Source organism: Xyrauchen texanus, chromosome 20 (assembly GCF_025860055.1).
Source record: "Xyrauchen texanus isolate HMW12.3.18 chromosome 20, RBS_HiC_50CHRs, whole genome shotgun sequence".
In the NCBI taxonomy this organism is placed as follows: Eukaryota; Metazoa; Chordata; class Actinopteri; order Cypriniformes; family Catostomidae; genus Xyrauchen; species Xyrauchen texanus.
In genome coordinates, this window is record NC_068295.1 from 901,239 (window position 1) to 920,486 (window position 19,248).

The window sequence follows — 19,248 nt, forward strand, 5'->3', positions numbered from 1 at the left end:
CGATATTGATTCATATGGTTTTATTTCAGTTATAATGTCCTTTTTGCTAACATACAAAATAAATTCTCTCCCAGCGAATGCTGTTAATTATACAGAGGAATTTCGTATTAGGTACATAAGGAAAATATAAATTTACTAATTATATTTTTTGTAGTTTTTCATCATTTTGGTCATATTTTAACTTTTTTTTTAAATGAACAAATCTATTTATTTAATAAATAAATATGATATTATATTGTTTACATGTTTATTGTTTAATTGTATTATTTGAACTATTTATGAGTATTACATTGATTTGTTGAACACGTGCTGAAACCGGTACTGTCTCTTTAAGGAAACAGCATTTCTGTAAACCGTGCATGTTAATGAGAGAGCTTTATCTCATCTGTGCGATTCATGATTACAATTTAAAGTTCTTTTAGTTGTTTTTGACTGTAGAGAACAGAAAGGTTATTAAAAGAGACATTATTCAATGATAAAAGGGTTGTGTGGATCTCGTCTTTGGACACACATTATACAGAACAACTTTTACTCTCAACACGCTGTGAAATGTCTCGCTGCTGAACACTTCACGACTAAACTATTACAGTATATTACACGATTACTGCTTAGTGAAATCTAAACATTTAATTTAACAAAAAATTTGGTTGAAAATGTAAATTATTTCCTCTTATTGTAGTGGAGGACAACGCATAGTATAAAAGATCGATCTTAGGATTTAAGAATCAATATCGAGATTGTTCAAATTAACCATTTTTTTTTACCCACCCCTAGTTGTGGAGATTTCTGTCTTTCACCATTGATACTTTTATAAAGCAAATTTACGATGAACATAGCTGCCCGGGACATTTTCAAAGATGGCATAGAGTGGACTGACTTGCCTTGAAAGAGACTTTGGGGTGTTGTGGATGGTTGCCAATCACACAGTCATCCGATAATCAATAATACAATCACACGGTCATCAGATAATCAATAAGACAATCACACCGTCATCAGATAATCAATAAGACAATCACACAGTCATCAGATAATCAATAAGACAATCACACAGTCATCAGATAATCACACAGTCATCAGATAATCAATAATACAATCACACGGTCATCAGATAATCAATAAGACAATCACACAGTCATCAGATAATCAATAATACAATCACACAGTCATCAGATAATCAATAAGACAATCACAGAGTCATCAGATAATCAATAAGACAATCACACAGTCATCAGATAATCAATAAGACAATCACACAGTCATCAGATAATCAATAATACAATCACACGGTCATCAGATAATCAATAAGACAATCACACGGTCATCAGATAATCAATAAGACAATCACACGGTCATCAGATAATCAATAATACAATCACACAGTCATCAGATAATCAATAAGACAATCACACAGTCATCAGATAATCAATAAGACAATCACAGAGTCATCAGATAATCAATAAGACAATCACACAGTCATCAGATAATCAATAAGACAATCACACAGTCATCAGATAATCAATAATACAATCACACAGTCATCAGATAATCAATAAGACAATCACACAGTCATCAGATAATCAATAAGACAATCACAGAGTCATCAGATAATCAATAAGACAATCACACAGTCATCAGATAATCAATAAGCCAATCACACAGTCATCACATAATCAATAATACAATTACACGGTCATCAGGTAATCAATAATACAATCATGCAGTCATCAGATAATCACACAGTCATCAGATAATCAATAAGACAATCACACAGTCATCAGATAATCCATAATACAATCACACAGTCATCAGATAATCAATAAGACAATCACACAGTCATCAGATAATCAATAAGACAATCACAGTCATCACATAATCCATAAGACAATCACACAGTCATCAGATAATCAATAAGACAATCACACAGTCATCAGATAATCCATAATACAATCACACAGTCATCAGATAATCAATAAGACAATCACACAGTCATCACATTATCCATAATACAATCACACAGTCATCAGATAATCAATAATACAATCACACAGTCATCAGATAATCAATAATACAATCACACAGTCATCTGATAATCAATAAGACAATCACACAGTCATCACATAATCCATAAAACAATCACACAGTCATCAGATAATCAATAAGACAATCACACAGTCATCAGATAATCAATAATACAAATCACACAGTCATCAGATAATCAATAATACAATCACACAGTCATCAGATAATCAATAAGACAATCACAAAGTCATCAGATGATCAATAATACAATCACACAGTCATCAGATAATCAATAAGACAATCACACAATCATCAGATAATCAATAATACAATCACACGGTCATCAGATAATCACACAGTCATCAGATAATCAATAAGCCAATCACACAGTCATCACATAATCAATAAGACAATCATGCAGTCATCAGATAATCACACAGTCATCAGATAATCAATAAGACAATCATGCAGTAATCAGATAATCACACAGTCATCAGATAATCAATAAGACAATCACACAGTCATCAGATAATCATTAAGACAATCACACGGTCATCAGATAATCAATAATACAATCACACAGTCATCAGATAATCAATAAGACAATCACACAGTCATCAGATAATCAATAAGACAATCACAGAGTCATCAGATAATCAATAAGACAATCACACAGTCATCAGATAATCAATAATACAATTACACGGTCATCAGGTAATCAATAATACAATCATGCAGTCATCAGATAATCACACAGTCATCAGATAATCAATAAGACAATCACACAGTCATCAGATAATCCATAATACAATCACACAGTCATCAGATAATCAATAAGACAATCACACAGTCATCAGATAATCAATAAGACAATCACAGTCATCACATAATCCATAAGACAATCACACAGTCATCAGATAATCAATAAGACAATCAACCAGTCATCAGATAATCCATAAGACAATCACACAGTCATCAGATAATCAATAAGACAATCACACAGTCATCACATTATCCATAATACAATCACACAGTCATCAGATAATCAATAATACAATCACACAGTCATCAGATAATCAATAATACAATCACACAGTCATCTGATAATCAATAAGACAATCACACAGTCATCACATAATCCATAAAACAATCACACAGTCATCAGATAATCAATAAGACAATCACACAGTCATCAGATAATCAATAATACAAATCACACAGTCATCAGATAATCAATAATACAATCACACAGTCATCAGATAATCAATAAGACAATCACAAAGTCATCAGATGATCAATAATACAATCACACAGTCATCAGATAATCAATAAGACAATCACACAATCATCAGATAATCAATAATACAATCACACGGTCATCAGATAATCACACAGTCATCAGATAATCAATAAGCCAATCACACAGTCATCACATAATCAATAAGACAATCATGCAGTCATCAGATAATCACACAGTCATCAGATAATCAATAAGACAATCATGCAGTAATCAGATAATCACACAGTCATCAGATAATCAATAAGACAATCACACAGTCATCAGATAATCAATAATACAATCACACAGTCATCAGATAATCAATAAGACAATCACACAGTCATCAGATAATCAATAAGACAATCACACAGTCATCAGATAATCACACAGTCATTAGATAATCAATAAGCCAATCACACAGTCATCACATAATCAATAAGACAATCATGCAGTCATCAGATAATCACACAGTCATCAGATAATCAATAAGACAATCACACAGTCATCAGATAATCCATAATACAATCACACAGTCATCAGATAATCAATAATACAATCAACCAGTCATCACATAATCCATAAGACAATCACACAGTCATCAGATAATCAATAAGACAATCAACCAGTCATCAGATAATCCATAAGACAATCACACAGTCATCAGATAATCAATAAGACAATCACACAGTCATCACATAATCCATAATACAATCACACAGTCATCAGATAATCAATAATACAATCACACAGTCATCAGATAATCAATAAGACAATCACACAGTCATCAGATAATCAATAATACAATCACACGGTCATCAGATAATCACACAGTCATCAGATAATCAATAAGCCAATCACACAGTCATCACATAATCAATAAGACAATCATGCAGTCATCAGATAATCACACAGTCATCAGATAATCAATAAGACAATCATGCAGTAATCAGATAATCACACAGTCATCAGATAATCAATAAGACAATCACACAGTCATCAGATAATCAATAATACAATCACACAGTCATCAGATAATCAATAAGACAATCACACAGTCATCAGATAATCAATAAGACAATCACACAGTCATCAGATAATCACACAGTCATTAGATAATCAATAAGCCAATCACACAGTCATCACATAATCAATAAGCCAATCACACAGTCATCAGATAATCAATAAGACAATCACACAGTCATCAGATAATCAATAATACAATCACACAGTCATCAGATAATCAATAAGACAATCACACAGTCATCAGATAATCAATAAGACAATCACACAGTCATCAGATAATCACACAGTCATTAGATAATCAATAAGACAATCACACAGTCATCACATAATCAATAAGACAATCATGCAGTCATCAGATAATCACACAGTCATCAGATAATCAATAAGACAATCACACAGTCATCAGATAATCCATAATACAATCACACAGTCATCAGATAATCAATAATACAATCAACCAGTCATCACATAATCCATAAGACAATCACACAGTCATCAGATAATCAATAAGACAATCAACCAGTCATCAGATAATCCATAAGACAATCACACAGTCATCAGATAATCAATAAGACAATCACACAGTCATCACATAATCCATAATACAATCACACAGTCATCAGATAATCAATAAGACAATCACACAGTCATCAGATAATCAATAATACAATCACACAATCATCTGATAATCAATAAGACAATCACACAGTCATCAGATAATCAATAAGACAATCACACAGTCATCAGATAATCCATAATACAATCACACAGTCATCAGATAATCAATAATACAATCAACCAGTCATCACATAATCCATAAGACAATCACACAGTCATCAGATAATCAATAAGACAATCAACCAGTCATCAGATAATCCATAAGACAATCACACAGTCATCAGATAATCAATAAGACAATCACACAGTCATCAGATAATCAATAAGCCAATCACACAGTCATCACATAATCAATAATACAATCACACGGTCATCCGATAATCAATAATACAATCACACAGTCATCAGATAATCAATAAGACAATCACACAATCATCAGATAATCAATAAGACAATCACACAGTCATCAGATAATCAATAATACAAATCACACAGTCATCAGATAATCAATAATAAAATCACACAGTCATCAGATAATCAATAAGACAATCATACAGTCATCAGATAATCAATAAGACAATCACACAGTCATCACATAATCCATAAGACAATCACACAGTCATCAGATAATTAATAAGACAATCACACAGTCATCAGATAATCAATAAGACAATCACACAGTCATCAAATAATCAATAAGACAATCACACAGTCATCAGATAATCAATAATACAATCATACAGTCATCAGATAATCAATAATACAATCACACAGTCATCACATAATCCATAAGACAATCACACAGTCATCAGATAATCAATAAGCCAATCACACAGTCATCAGATAATCAATAATACAATCACACAGTCATCACATAATCAATAATACAATCACAGAGTCATCACATAATCAATAATACAATCACACAGTCATCAGATAATCAATAAGACAATCACACAGTCATCAGATAATCAATAATACAATCACACAGTCATCAGATAATCAATATGACAATCACACAGTCATCAGATAATCAATAATACAATCACACAGTCATCAGATAATCAATAATACAATCACACAGTCATCAGATAATCAATAAGACAATCACACAGTCATCACATAATCAATAAGACAATCACACAGTCATCAGATAATCAATAATACAATCACACAGTCATCAGATAATCAATAATACAATCACACAGTCATCAGATAATCAATAAGACAATCACACAGTCATCAGATAATCAATAATACAATCACACAGTCATCAGATAATCAATAAGACAATCACACAGTCATCAGATAATCAATAATACAATCACACAGTCATCAGATAATCAATAAGACAATCACACAGTCATCAGATAATCAATAATACAATCACACAGTCATCAGATAATCAATAATACAATCACACAGTCATCAGATAATCAATAAGACAATCACACAGTCATCAGATAATCAATAAGACAATCACACAGTCATCAGATAGTCAATAAGACAATCAACCAGTCATCAGATAATCCATAAGACAATCACACAGTCATCAGATAATCAATAAGACAATCACACAGTCATCACATTATCCATAATACAATCACACAGTCATCAGATAATCAATAATACAATCACACAGTCATCAGATAATCAATAATACAATCACACAGTCATCTGATAATCAATAAGACAATCACACAGTCATCACATAATCCATAAAACAATCACACAGTCATCAGATAATCAATAAGACAATCACACAGTCATCAGATAATCAATAATACAAATCACACAGTCATCAGATAATCAATAATACAATCACACAGTCATCAGATAATCAATAAGACAATCACAAAGTCATCAGATGATCAATAATACAATCACACAGTCATCAGATAATCAATAAGACAATCACACAATCATCAGATAATCAATAATACAATCACACGGTCATCAGATAATCACACAGTCATCAGATAATCAATAAGCCAATCACACAGTCATCACATAATCAATAAGACAATCATGCAGTCATCAGATAATCACACAGTCATCAGATAATCAATAAGACAATCATGCAGTAATCAGATAATCACACAGTCATCAGATAATCAATAAGACAATCACACAGTCATCAGATAATCAATAAGACAATCAACCAGTCATCAGATAATCCATAAGACAATCACACAGTCATCAGATAATCAATAAGACAATCACACAGTCATCACATTATCCATAATACAATCACACAGTCATCAGATAATCAATAATACAATCACACAGTCATCAGATAATCAATAATACAATCACACAGTCATCTGATAATCAATAAGACAATCACACAGTCATCACATAATCCATAAAACAATCACACAGTCATCAGATAATCAATAAGACAATCACACAGTCATCAGATAATCAATAATACAAATCACACAGTCATCAGATAATCAATAATACAATCACACAGTCATCAGATAATCAATAAGACAATCACAAAGTCATCAGATGATCAATAATACAATCACACAGTCATCAGATAATCAATAAGACAATCACACAGTCATCAGATAATCAATAAGACAATCACACAATCATCAGATAATCAATAATACAATCACACGGTCATCAGATAATCACACAGTCATCAGATAATCAATAATACAAATCACACAGTCATCAGATAATCAATAATACAATCACACAGTCATCAGATAATCAATAAGACAATCACACAGTCATCAGATAATCAATAAGACAATCACACAATCATCAGATAATCAATAATACAATCACACGGTCATCAGATAATCACACAGTCATCAGATAATCAATAAGCCAATCACACAGTCATCACATAATCAATAAGACAATCATGCAGTCATCAGATAATCACACAGTCATCAGATAATCAATAAGACAATCATGCAGTAATCAGATAATCACACAGTCATCAGATAATCAATAAGACAATCACACAGTCATCAGATAATCAATAAGACAATCACACGGTCATCAGATAATCAATAATACAATCACACAGTCATCAGATAATCAATAAGACAATCACACAGTCATCAGATAATCAATAAGACAATCACAGAGTCATCAGATAATCAATAAGACAATCACACAGTCATCAGATAATCAATAAGACAATCACACAGTCATCAGATAATCAATAATACAATCACACAGTCATCAGATAATCAATATGACAATCACACAGTCATCAGATAATCAATAATACAATCACACAGTCATCAGATAATCAATAATACAATCACACAGTCATCAGATAATCAATATGACAATCACACAGTCATCAGATAATCAATAAGACAATCACACAGTCATCAGATAATCAATAATACAATCACACAGTCATCAGATAATCAATAATACAATCACACAGTCATCAGATAATCAATATGACAATCACACAGTCATCAGATAATCAATAATACAATCACACAGTCATCAGATAATCAATAATACAATCACACAGTCATCAGATAATCAATATGACAATCACACAGTCATCAGATAATCAATAAGGCAATCACACAGTCATCAGATAATCAATAAGGCAGTGAAAGTCGTGTCTGTACACTCATGAGGTCTTTCTGTTTATGAGTTCTGTTCGACTATAAGAGTTTGTCCTGTGCTGCTGGCACACGAGCGCTCACAGGAAATGCCTGAGCAGAGAGAGAGGAAAAGAGAGAAAACAAGGCCAAAATATTGTTTCTGCTGCGCACGCGGCCGACTTATTCAGAGTGGATTCTCCCACACGAGGTGGTTTACAAACTCTTATGAGATGAGCGTACAAGTCCAGGAAACAAAAAGAAGTCAGTCCACTTTTAGAGGAGAATACACTTCTGTTGCATTATGAAAGAGTGACAAACACTCTCTACATCTGAAGTGATTACATCGTTTATGATCGCAGCTGTGGTGTTTTATGTTAACTGAGAACTTATGCTGCCGTCATCATGTTTTAGATGTGATGTTTGACATTCCTGGAGAGTGGCAAATGCAGTATGAGATAATCATCTGCTCGTCTGTGTTGCCAGTTATGAAAAGATACTCATGAATAATGAACCTACAAACATCCGTGACTCTGGAACATGATGAGAAACAGCTCACAGTTTGTTTACAACATACACGCTTTATATGGATTAGACGGCTAGACAACAGACTGAACACACAGGCAGATCATTCTAAAAAAAGCACCTACTAGGCATCGAAACTGGACCTTGGAGCACTGGAAGAAGGTGGCCTGGTCTGATGAATCTTTGAGTTTTCTTTTACATCACGTGGACGGCCGTGTACGTGTGCACGTTTACCTGGGGAAGTGATGGCAGCAGGATGCACTGTGGGAAGATGACAAGCCGGTGGACGGAGTGTGCTGCTGGGAAACACTGGGTCCGACCATTCATGTGGACGTCAGTGTGACACGCGCCACCTACCTAAACATAGTTGCAGACCAGGTACAAGGTGTTGCCCTGGCCTCCAAATTCCACAGATCTCAATCCGACTGAACATCTGTGGGATGTGATGGACCAACAAGTCCGAGCCACAATGGCTCCACCTCGCAGCTTATAGGGCTTGAAGGATCTGCTGCTAATATCTTGGTGTTAGATACACCAGGACACCTTCAGGAGTCTTGTGGAGTCCTTGCCTCAGTGGGTCGACGCTGTTTTGGCAGCATGCGGAAGACCAACAGCATATTAGGGGGGGTGGTCGTAATGTTTTGGCTCATCAGTATATATTTGTTTCGTAAATTATTTGTGCGGTAATTTATTTAAACCAGAGAATGTTGCTGACATGTTTCAAAAGTAAGCTAATATAAATAATTTCATATAGACTTGGGTTAATGTTAGTAAGGGGGATGGGGAACACTGTGGATCCGCACACTGTTTAATTATTCCCGTTTATTGGGGGGGTCTGTGTATCTCAGCGAGTATTGACGTTGACTATTACACCTGGAGTCACTAGTTTGAATCCAGGGCGTGTGGAGTGACTCCAGCCAGGTCTCCTTAGCAACTAAATTTGCCCGGTTGCTAGGGAGGGTAGAGTCACATGGGGTAACCTCCTTGTGGTCGCTATAATGGGGTTCTCGCTCTCGGTGGGGCGTGTGGTGAGTTGTGCGTGGATGCCGCGGAAAATAGCGTGAAGCCTCCACACGCGCTACGTCTCCATGGTAACGTGCTCAACAAGTCACATGATAAGATGCGTGGATTGACGGTCTCAGACGCGGAGGCAACTGAGATTCGTCCTCCGCCACCCGGATTGAGGCGAGTCACTACGCCACCACGAGGACTTCGAGCGCATTGGGCACATTTACTAAAGGTGACTAAACCGGCAGCAGAAATGGATGTCTCAGACAAATTAATCGCATTCAATATTTCTTGCTCAGAGTTTGGTATCACCTGGGAGAGTAGTGATTTCTTTTTCTTGCTTCTCCTGCATTTCCTCTAGTTCCGTCTCTCGAGCTGACTTTGAAGATTTGTCGTCTTAAGGCTTGTGGAGCATCTTCTAAAAAAGACAAGGAAGAAGCTGTACTTAGATAGATCTCAGAGTGTCCATGGAAGGAGTTGGGATTCGAGTGGATGCTGTCCATTTTCTGTTTCTTGATGGGTCATTCCTCCAAGAGTACACCCTTCCAAGATGATATTCCACCGTATCTCTTTCAAACTTCAATCTTTTCTTTATATCTATCACACACTATTTTAGTTTCTCTTTATCTAAACAGTTCTTCTCCAGAGTCGTTTGTGTCCTGTATCCTTTGACGAATATTCTTAAGCTGGCAAGTCGTTTCTTGAATTGACAGGATCATCAGATCAAAGGAGCATTTATTGGTCATTTCACACCAGCGTTCACAAAAATCAAGGTTGTCAAACCCAATTGTGGGTGATTTCTGTACCCGAAGGCCCCGAGGGATTCTGTTGTTCCGTAGATAATCACCGCATGTAGAAACATTCTGTTATCTTAATTATATAGGTTCTTTAAAAGCTTCTTCACATCATCATTCTTCACATTTGAGGTTGACCAGTTGGCATCAAACAGAGAATCTTTAAGGATGATTCTCTCATAATCTTCTTGCCGAATTCAAACGTTTTACTTGAAGTTGCCATCTTGAAATAGGCTTCAAAGGATTCAATTGACATGATTAAGATCTTGAAAACTATTGAATCATCTGATGATACATTATTCGCCACCTTTGATGTTGAGTCTCTTTATACTAACATACCACATGAGGGAGGCTTTGAAACTATTGATGCTTTTTTAAGAATTCCATATCAAAACAAAAGACCAAGTATTGATTGTATCAAAACATTTACCAATTTGGTGCAAACCAAAAACATTTTTAGAAACAAAGATGACTTCAAACTAAAGGGGCAGCCATGGGAAGCACTGTGCCACCAAATGATGCCAATTTGTATGTGGGTGTCTTTGAACAGAAACACATTTTCAATTGTTCTCAGAATCCGTTCTGTTTGCGTATACGTCGTATTTGCAGCTCTAATGAACCTTACGCACTACAAAGCACTGACTTAACGAAAAGATCTAGACAAAGAGGTTATAACGGGCAGGGCTGGACTGGTAATCTGGCATACCGGGCATTTTCCCGGTAGCCCGACGCACTTTGGGGCCAATCAGGGGCAGACTGGCCATTGGGAGAACCGAGTTGGCTGGTGGGTTGGCCGCGAAACATGCTGAATGGGCCAGGATAAGCTAAAATGAGCCGCCGCCGCGTTATGCAGAACGGACCACAAAACAGCGCCGCGATATGCAGAAAAGGACAGCAAACACCCCCTCCCCCTTAACAACTTTTGGGCCAGTTGCTATGTAAAATCCCGGGCTGATTTCTCTTCCCAATCCAGCCCTGATAACGGGATACAGTCCGCTGTTAGGAGATTTGAACATAAAAATCAGGACGTATGCTTAACCACAAATCATGTTAAATCTGAAGATAATAAAGTTGTCTGTGCAGTCCCATATTTGTACAGACATAAAGAAGATTGTCAACAAACACGGGTACATTTTAAATGCAGATCACGTTCTTCATGATGTTTTTAAAGAATCATCTAGATTTGTATATAAACGTTCCCCTAACATTCATAATCTTGTCCTGAGAGCTGATTTGCCTTTGGAACGTTCCACTCATTGATTGTCATCTATCCCATTTTGCCAAATGGGATAGATGACAATCAATGAGTGGAACGTTCCAAAGTTCCATATTAACAAATGAGACATTTTCAAAATTTGCTAAAATTATACACAATATTCACTAAAATCTTCTCAGCACTCGTGCAGCACAAACACTGATGTGAGGTAAAGTTGGGTTTGTAATGATTCTGACCTCTGCTGAAAAACACATTCATCATTTAATTCCTCTGAGATTCACTGCAACGATTCAGCAACATTTACAAGAGAGTGAAAAACCCACCGCTATACACTGCACCTTCATGACAAATCAGCTGTTTCTTTTATCTGTAATGTTTATGATTATTATTGCAATAATATGTGTGACAGGGTGGAGGGCGGGGTCCTGATTCTACACACCCGGCTCCTAATCAGGCTATTTATCCCTCGAGAGGGATAAAGGCCAAATGGAGACAGCAGTGAGAGAGAGAGGTTTACGGGCAGCTGTCCGACATCTGTGTGTTTTTGTCTTTTTGCTAAGTTTTATATTAAACTATTATTTATATTGTCAAGCCGGTTCTCGCCTCCTCCTTTCTATTAAAATCTTTAAACTGGTGCCGAAACCCGGGAAGGAGGAGGGATGCGCCGTAGTAGAGTCCTCGCCACTACCGTCCACCCCAGCGGAGGAGCCCGGCCACCTGAGAGTGGACAAACGCCACCGACCGCAAGGGGTGAAGGAGCTCCTAACCGACCACCTGGAGCATTCAGGGCCGCTGCCAGGGGCGGAGGAGACCCCTACCAGCCGCTGAAATAAGGTGGGTCTGAGACCGCCAACCGCGAGGGGCTCCTGGATGACCGCCTGGAGCGGAAGAACCGCTGCCAGGGGCGGGGGAGTCCCTTTCTGTTTCCCGAGAACGTGGCGGGGTGTTCCGTCCGGCAGGGGCTGGAAGACTGCCTCCGATCCACCAAGTGAGGCACGGCTGTCGTCCATTAGAGGTTGGATGAGTGGCTGAGGACCAAGCTACGGCGTATCAGAGAACAGGCGAACAGGTTTTTTTTCGCTCTCTCTCCCTCCTCTCTCTATTCCACTGCCGCTCTGTGTTGGCCTGTGTTGGGGGTTGGGAAGACCCGCCCCACCCCCAGGGAAAAGGGGTGTGGGGGGGGGGGGGTTGTACGTCATGCCAGGGGCTCCCCGGCCTGATGGTACACACCCGGCCCCTAATTAGCTCTCGAGAGGGATAAAGACCGACCGGAGACGGCAGTGCGACAGAGAGAGAGATTTACGGACAGCTGTCCAACACCTGTGTGTGTGTTTGTCTTTTTGTTAAGTTTCAAATTAAACTATTATTTATATTGTCAAGCCAGTTCTCGCCTCCTTCTTTCCATTAACCCTTTACAATATGCTATCTGTAACATGAACATAAATGACATTTATAGTTATTATGACCTTAGGTTTTATTTTTGGTCAGAAGTGTTAAACACTGAAGTGGGGGGTTACGTCAGATATTATTGTAATATTACACATATTCATGTTTGAGCTACTTTGAGGTCATGTTAAGGACAAAACTAGACATATATCAAATATAAACAGAGTGGCTTTAAGTAACTGTTCACATTTCTCTGTTATTATCAAATCATTATTACAGGCTCAGAATTTATGTTGAACCAAAGCTGCAATTTCCAGGGGAATTATGACCTGTAATCTCTCTGCTTTTGTTGAGGATAAAGAGAGAAGATCTGGAGTTTTCGATTCCTAAATTAATCAAACACCCCCATCAAACCTTGAACTCAAATCAGGTGACAGGCACACAGAGATGCTGTTTAGGGTACGGGTGCACCGATACCACTTTTTCTCTTCCGATTACGATCTCGAAAATCTCACCGATCCCGATCCGATAGCAGTGTTGTTTTTTGCATAATCAGTTTAGAATATCTTTACATTATTGTGTGAAACTAACTGAGAGTACTCTTTAATAAGTGAAGAAACACAAACCTCTAACTACACATTATTTCAATATAAATGTAGCTTATTAAGCTTATTAAGAAACACTTAATTATCCAGGGTGTGCTGAGTGACTCCAAACAGGTCTCCTTAGCAACCAAATTGACCCGGTTGCTAGGGAGGGTAGAGTCACATGGGGTAACCTCCTCGTGGTCACTATAATGTGGTTCTCGCTCTCAATGGGATGCGAGGGGAGTTGTGCGTGGATGTCGCAGCGGATGGCGTGGCCATCGGCTACGTCTCCGCGGTAACGCGCTCAACAAGTCACGTGATAAGATGCACGGATTGATGGTCTCAGACGCGGAGGTGACTGAGATTCGTCCCCCACTACCCGGACTGAGGCGTGTCACTACACCACTACGAGGACTTGGAGCGCATTGGGAATTGGCATTCCAGATTGGGAGAAAAAGGGCAGACCCCCTCCAAAAAAAAACCTAATGGAGCCTTATTGTAAAGTGTTACCAAAAAGGCAATTCAATATGGCTTTAGTATGCAATATTTAGTTTATTTCCATATTATTGAACTTATGTCATCTGCCTATCATTGGCCAACAGCAAATTCAATTGTCAATCAGTCCGAGATTTATTATGAGGGTTTTTCTGAGAACGCATCAATGCACGCCTGCGTCAGATGCTTTTGGAGAACTTCGTTTGCATTGCGTCATAAACATACCGTTTTTAGGTCGCTGTGTCAAGAGCAAAACACGTCTTGAGATCCCTGCATTGGTATTTGCGCTCATTAAACTGTGCTTGAACTCAAGAACGTGTTCTCATCTTGTGCTGTCTGCTGTCGGTGAGTGTGTTTGTTCTCTGTATAAGCTGCTCATTGTCTATACAGCTGGAGTTTCACTTACTGCCCCCTGGAGAAAACAGGTGGTACTACAAGCTTGAATTGCTCAGATGGAAGGCTTTATTTTTATTTACATAATCGCACTGAATTAACACGTTAAATCGTCAGCCCTAATCTACACCAGATACCAGTTAGTGTTACTGCAGTTCAAATATTTTAGTTGGATGATGCATTTCACACAGTTGTCTCTTCACCTCGTCTGCGCTGTTATTGTCAGGGCTGTCTAGCAATTTGAGAGGTTCACATTTCTCCGTATAGAGCTTTATATTAGAACGTTCTCTTTAGCATTTAAATGGGTCACACAAGCCGCGATATCATGCAAAGCCCGACTGAATCACGCAAGTTTTGCTCTGCGCTGTCCCAGAGCTCTGGCTGTATCTCTGGGGCACGCTGATGTGCGCTGTGGCGCTTCATTCGCCCCGTACAGATGCACGTGTTAGGTGCGAGGAGTATATTGCCTGTTATAAAGCACCGAACACGAGATGAATACAATTCAATTTGCTTAGGATACGGCTACCCGCCAAAGTGGCTAGTAAGAGCGACGGAGTTACCGATTTCTACCCGCATTTGACGGGTATTAATGTCACGTCTGGCATCTCACGCTGAACGCGGGTCGCCCCTCAAGCCCGGGACAAAAGGTCCAGTTGTCCCTCTATATTGGTGGCCCTGTCCACATCCTTAGTTATCGGCAAAATCCACCAATTTATCATTTCTGTCTGAAATGGCTAAAAAGTTCACATTTATTTAGTTTTTTTAGAGGGACCATCATTTCATCTAAACAGCCATTGCAGTCGAGAATAAATGATTAATGCATGAAGTAAAAATAGAGGCACATTTTCCACATTTTTCCAAAGAATTATATTTAAATATACGGTATGATCTGTCTAATGATCAATTGATCCTCTCAAGAAAAAATCTCACAGCTGGTTCAGTTTATCAAACCGAAACGTCTTCATAGAGAGACAGCCTGAATGTTTCATAAATGTCCAAAATCTCAATATTCTCCATTCTGACAGAAGTCTGTCTTTAATTCCCTTTTCTTGCTCATGATATGTGTCGATGACTCACTCACTGACCTACATTCATTCACAGCATCAGATTCAACAGTGATTGAGTATATTCACACTGACTGATGCTCTCATACAGTATATACTGTGTAGTGTATATAGTGTGTAGTGTATATAGTGTGCAGTGTATATACTGTGTAGTGTATATACTGTGTAGTGTATATAGTGTGTAGTGTATATAGTGTGTAGTGTATATACTGTATATAGTGTGCAGTGTATATACTGTGTAGTGTATATACTGTGTAGTGTATATAGTGTGTAGTGTATATACTGTGTAGTGTATATACTGTGTAGTGTATATAGTGTGTAGTGTATATACTGTGTAGTGAATATAGTGTGTAGTGTATATACTGTGTAGTGTATATAGTGTGTAGTGTATATACTGTGTAGTGAATATAGTGTGTAGTGTATATACTGTGTAGTGTATATAGTGTGTAGTGTATATAGTGTGCAGTGTATATACTGTGTAGTGTATATACTGTGTAGTGTATATAGTGTGTAGTGTATATAGTGTGTAGTGTATATACTGTATATAGTGTGCAGTGTATATACTGTGTAGTGTATATACTGTGTAGTGTATATAGTGTGTAGTGTATATAGTGTGTAGTGTATATACTGTGTAGTGTATATAGTGTGTAGTGTATATACTGTGTAGTGAATATAGTGTGTAGTGTATATACTGTGTAGTGTATATAGTGTGTAGTGTATATACTGTGTAGTGTATATAGTGTGCAGTGTATATACTGTGCAGTGTATATAGTGTGCAGTGTATATACTGTGTAGTGTATATAGTGTGCAGTGTATATACTGTGTAGTGTATATAGTGTGTAGTGTATATAGTGTGTAGTGTATATACTGTGTAGTGTATATAGTGTGCAGTGTATATAGTGTGTAGTGTATATAGTGTGCAGTGTATATAGTGTGTAGTGTATATAGTGTGTAGTGTATATACTGTGTAGTGTATATAGTGTGTAGTGTATATAGTGTGTAGTGTATATACTGTGTAGTGTATATAGTGTGTAGTGTATATAGTGTGTAGTGTATATAGTGTGTAGTGTATATAGTGTGTAGTGTATATACTGTGTAGTGTATATAGTGTGTAGTGTATATAGTGTGTAGTGTATATACTGTGTAGTGTATATAGTGTGTAGTGTATATAGTGTGTAGTGTATATAGTGTGTAGTGTATATAGTGTGTAGTGTATATACTGTGTAGTGTATATAGTGTGTAGTGTATATAGTGTGTAGTGTATATAGTGTGTAGTGTATATACTGTGTAGTGTATATAGTGTGTAGTGTATATAGTGTGTAGTGTATATACTGTGTAGTGTATATAGTGTGTAGTGTATATACTGTGTAGTGTATATAGTGTGCAGTGTATATAGTGTGTAGTGTATATAGTGTGTAGTGTATATACTGTGTAGTGTATATAGTGTGTAGTGTATATAGTGTGTAGTGTATATACTGTGTAGTGTATATAGTGTGTAGTGTATATACTGTGTAGTGTATATAGTGTGCAGTGTATATAGTGTGTAGTGTATATAGTGTGTAGTGTATATAGTGTGTAGTGTATATACTGTGTAGTGTATATACTGTGTAGTGTATATACTGTGTAGTGTATATAGTGTGTAGTGTATATACTGTGTAGTGTATATAGTGTGTAGTGTATATACTGTGTAGTGTATATACTGTGTAGTGTATATAGTGTGTAGTGTATATACTGTGTAGTGTATATAGTGTGCAGTGTATATACTGTGCAGTGTATATAGTGTGCAGTGTATATACTGTGTAGTGTATATAGTGTGCAGTGTATATACTGTGTAGTGTATATAGTGTGTAGTGTATATAGTGTGTAGTGTATATACTGTGTAGTGTATATACTGTGTAGTGTATATAGTGTGCAGTGTATATACTGTGCAGTGTATATAGTGTGCAGTGTATATAGTGTGTAGTGTATATAGTATGTAGTGTATATACTGTGCAGTGTATATAGTGTGCAGTGTATATACTGTGTAGTGTATATAGTGTGCAGTGTATATACTGTGCAGTGTATATAGTGTGCAGTGTATATACTGTGCAGTGTATATAGTGTGCAGTGTATATACTGTGTAGTGTATATACTGTGTAGTGTATATAGTGTGTAGTGTATATACTGTGTAGTGTATATAGTGTGCAGTGTATATACTGTGTAGTGTATATAGTGTGCAGTGTATATAGTGTGTAGTGTATATAGTGTGTAGTGTATATACTGTGTAGTGTATATAGTGTGTAGTGTATATAGTGTGTAGTGTATATAGTGTGCAGTGTATATAGTGTGTAGTGTATATAGTGTGCAGTGTATATAGTGTGCAGTGTATATAGTGTGCAGTGTATATAGTGTGCAGTGTATATAGTGTGTAGTGTATATACTGTGCAGTGTATATAGTGTGCAGTGTATATACTGTGTAGTGTATATAGTGTGTAGTGTATATACTGTGTAGTGTATATAGTGTGCAGTGTATATACTGTGTAGTGTATATAGTGTGCAGTGTATATACTGTGTAGTGTATATAGTGTGCAGTGTATATACTGTGCAGTGTATATAGTGTGCAGTGTATATACTGTGTAGTGTATATAGTGTGCAGTGTATATACTGTGTAGTGTATATAGTGTGCAGTGTATATACTGTGCAGTGTATATAGTGTGCAGTGTATATAGTGTGCAGTGTATATAGTGTGTAGTGTATATAGTGTGTAGTGTATATAGTGTATATAGTGTGTAGTGTATATAGTGTGTAGTGTATATAGTGTGTAGTGTATATACTGTATATAGTGTGCAGTGTATATACTGTGCAGTGTATATACTGTGTAGTGTATATAGTGTGTAGTGTATATACTGTGTAGTGTATATAGTGTGCAGTGTATATACTGTGTAGTGTATATAGTGTGCAGTGTATATAGTGTGTAGTGTATATAGTGTGTAGTGTATATAGTGTGTAGTGTATATAGTGTGCAGTGTATATAGTGTGCAGTGTATATACTGTGTAGTGTATATAGTGTGTAGTGTATATAGTGTGTAGTGTATATAGTATGTAGTGTATATACTGTGTAGTGTATATAGTGTGTAGTGTATATACTGTGTAGTGTATATAGTGTGTAGTGTATATAGTGTGTAGTGTATATACTGTGTAGTGTATATAGTGTGTAGTGTATATACTGTGTAGTGTATATACTGTGTAGTGTATATACTGTGTAGTGTATA

General features: G+C 36.8%; 1 protein-coding gene across 1 annotated transcript in view; it reads right to left on the reverse strand.

Moving 5' to 3' along the window:
• Positions 1–19,248, reverse strand: part of zmp:0000000755 (phosphofurin acidic cluster sorting protein 1) — a 90,152-nt gene that overhangs the window by 60,315 nt on the left and 10,589 nt on the right. The gene's annotated exons all lie outside the window — the stretch shown is intronic.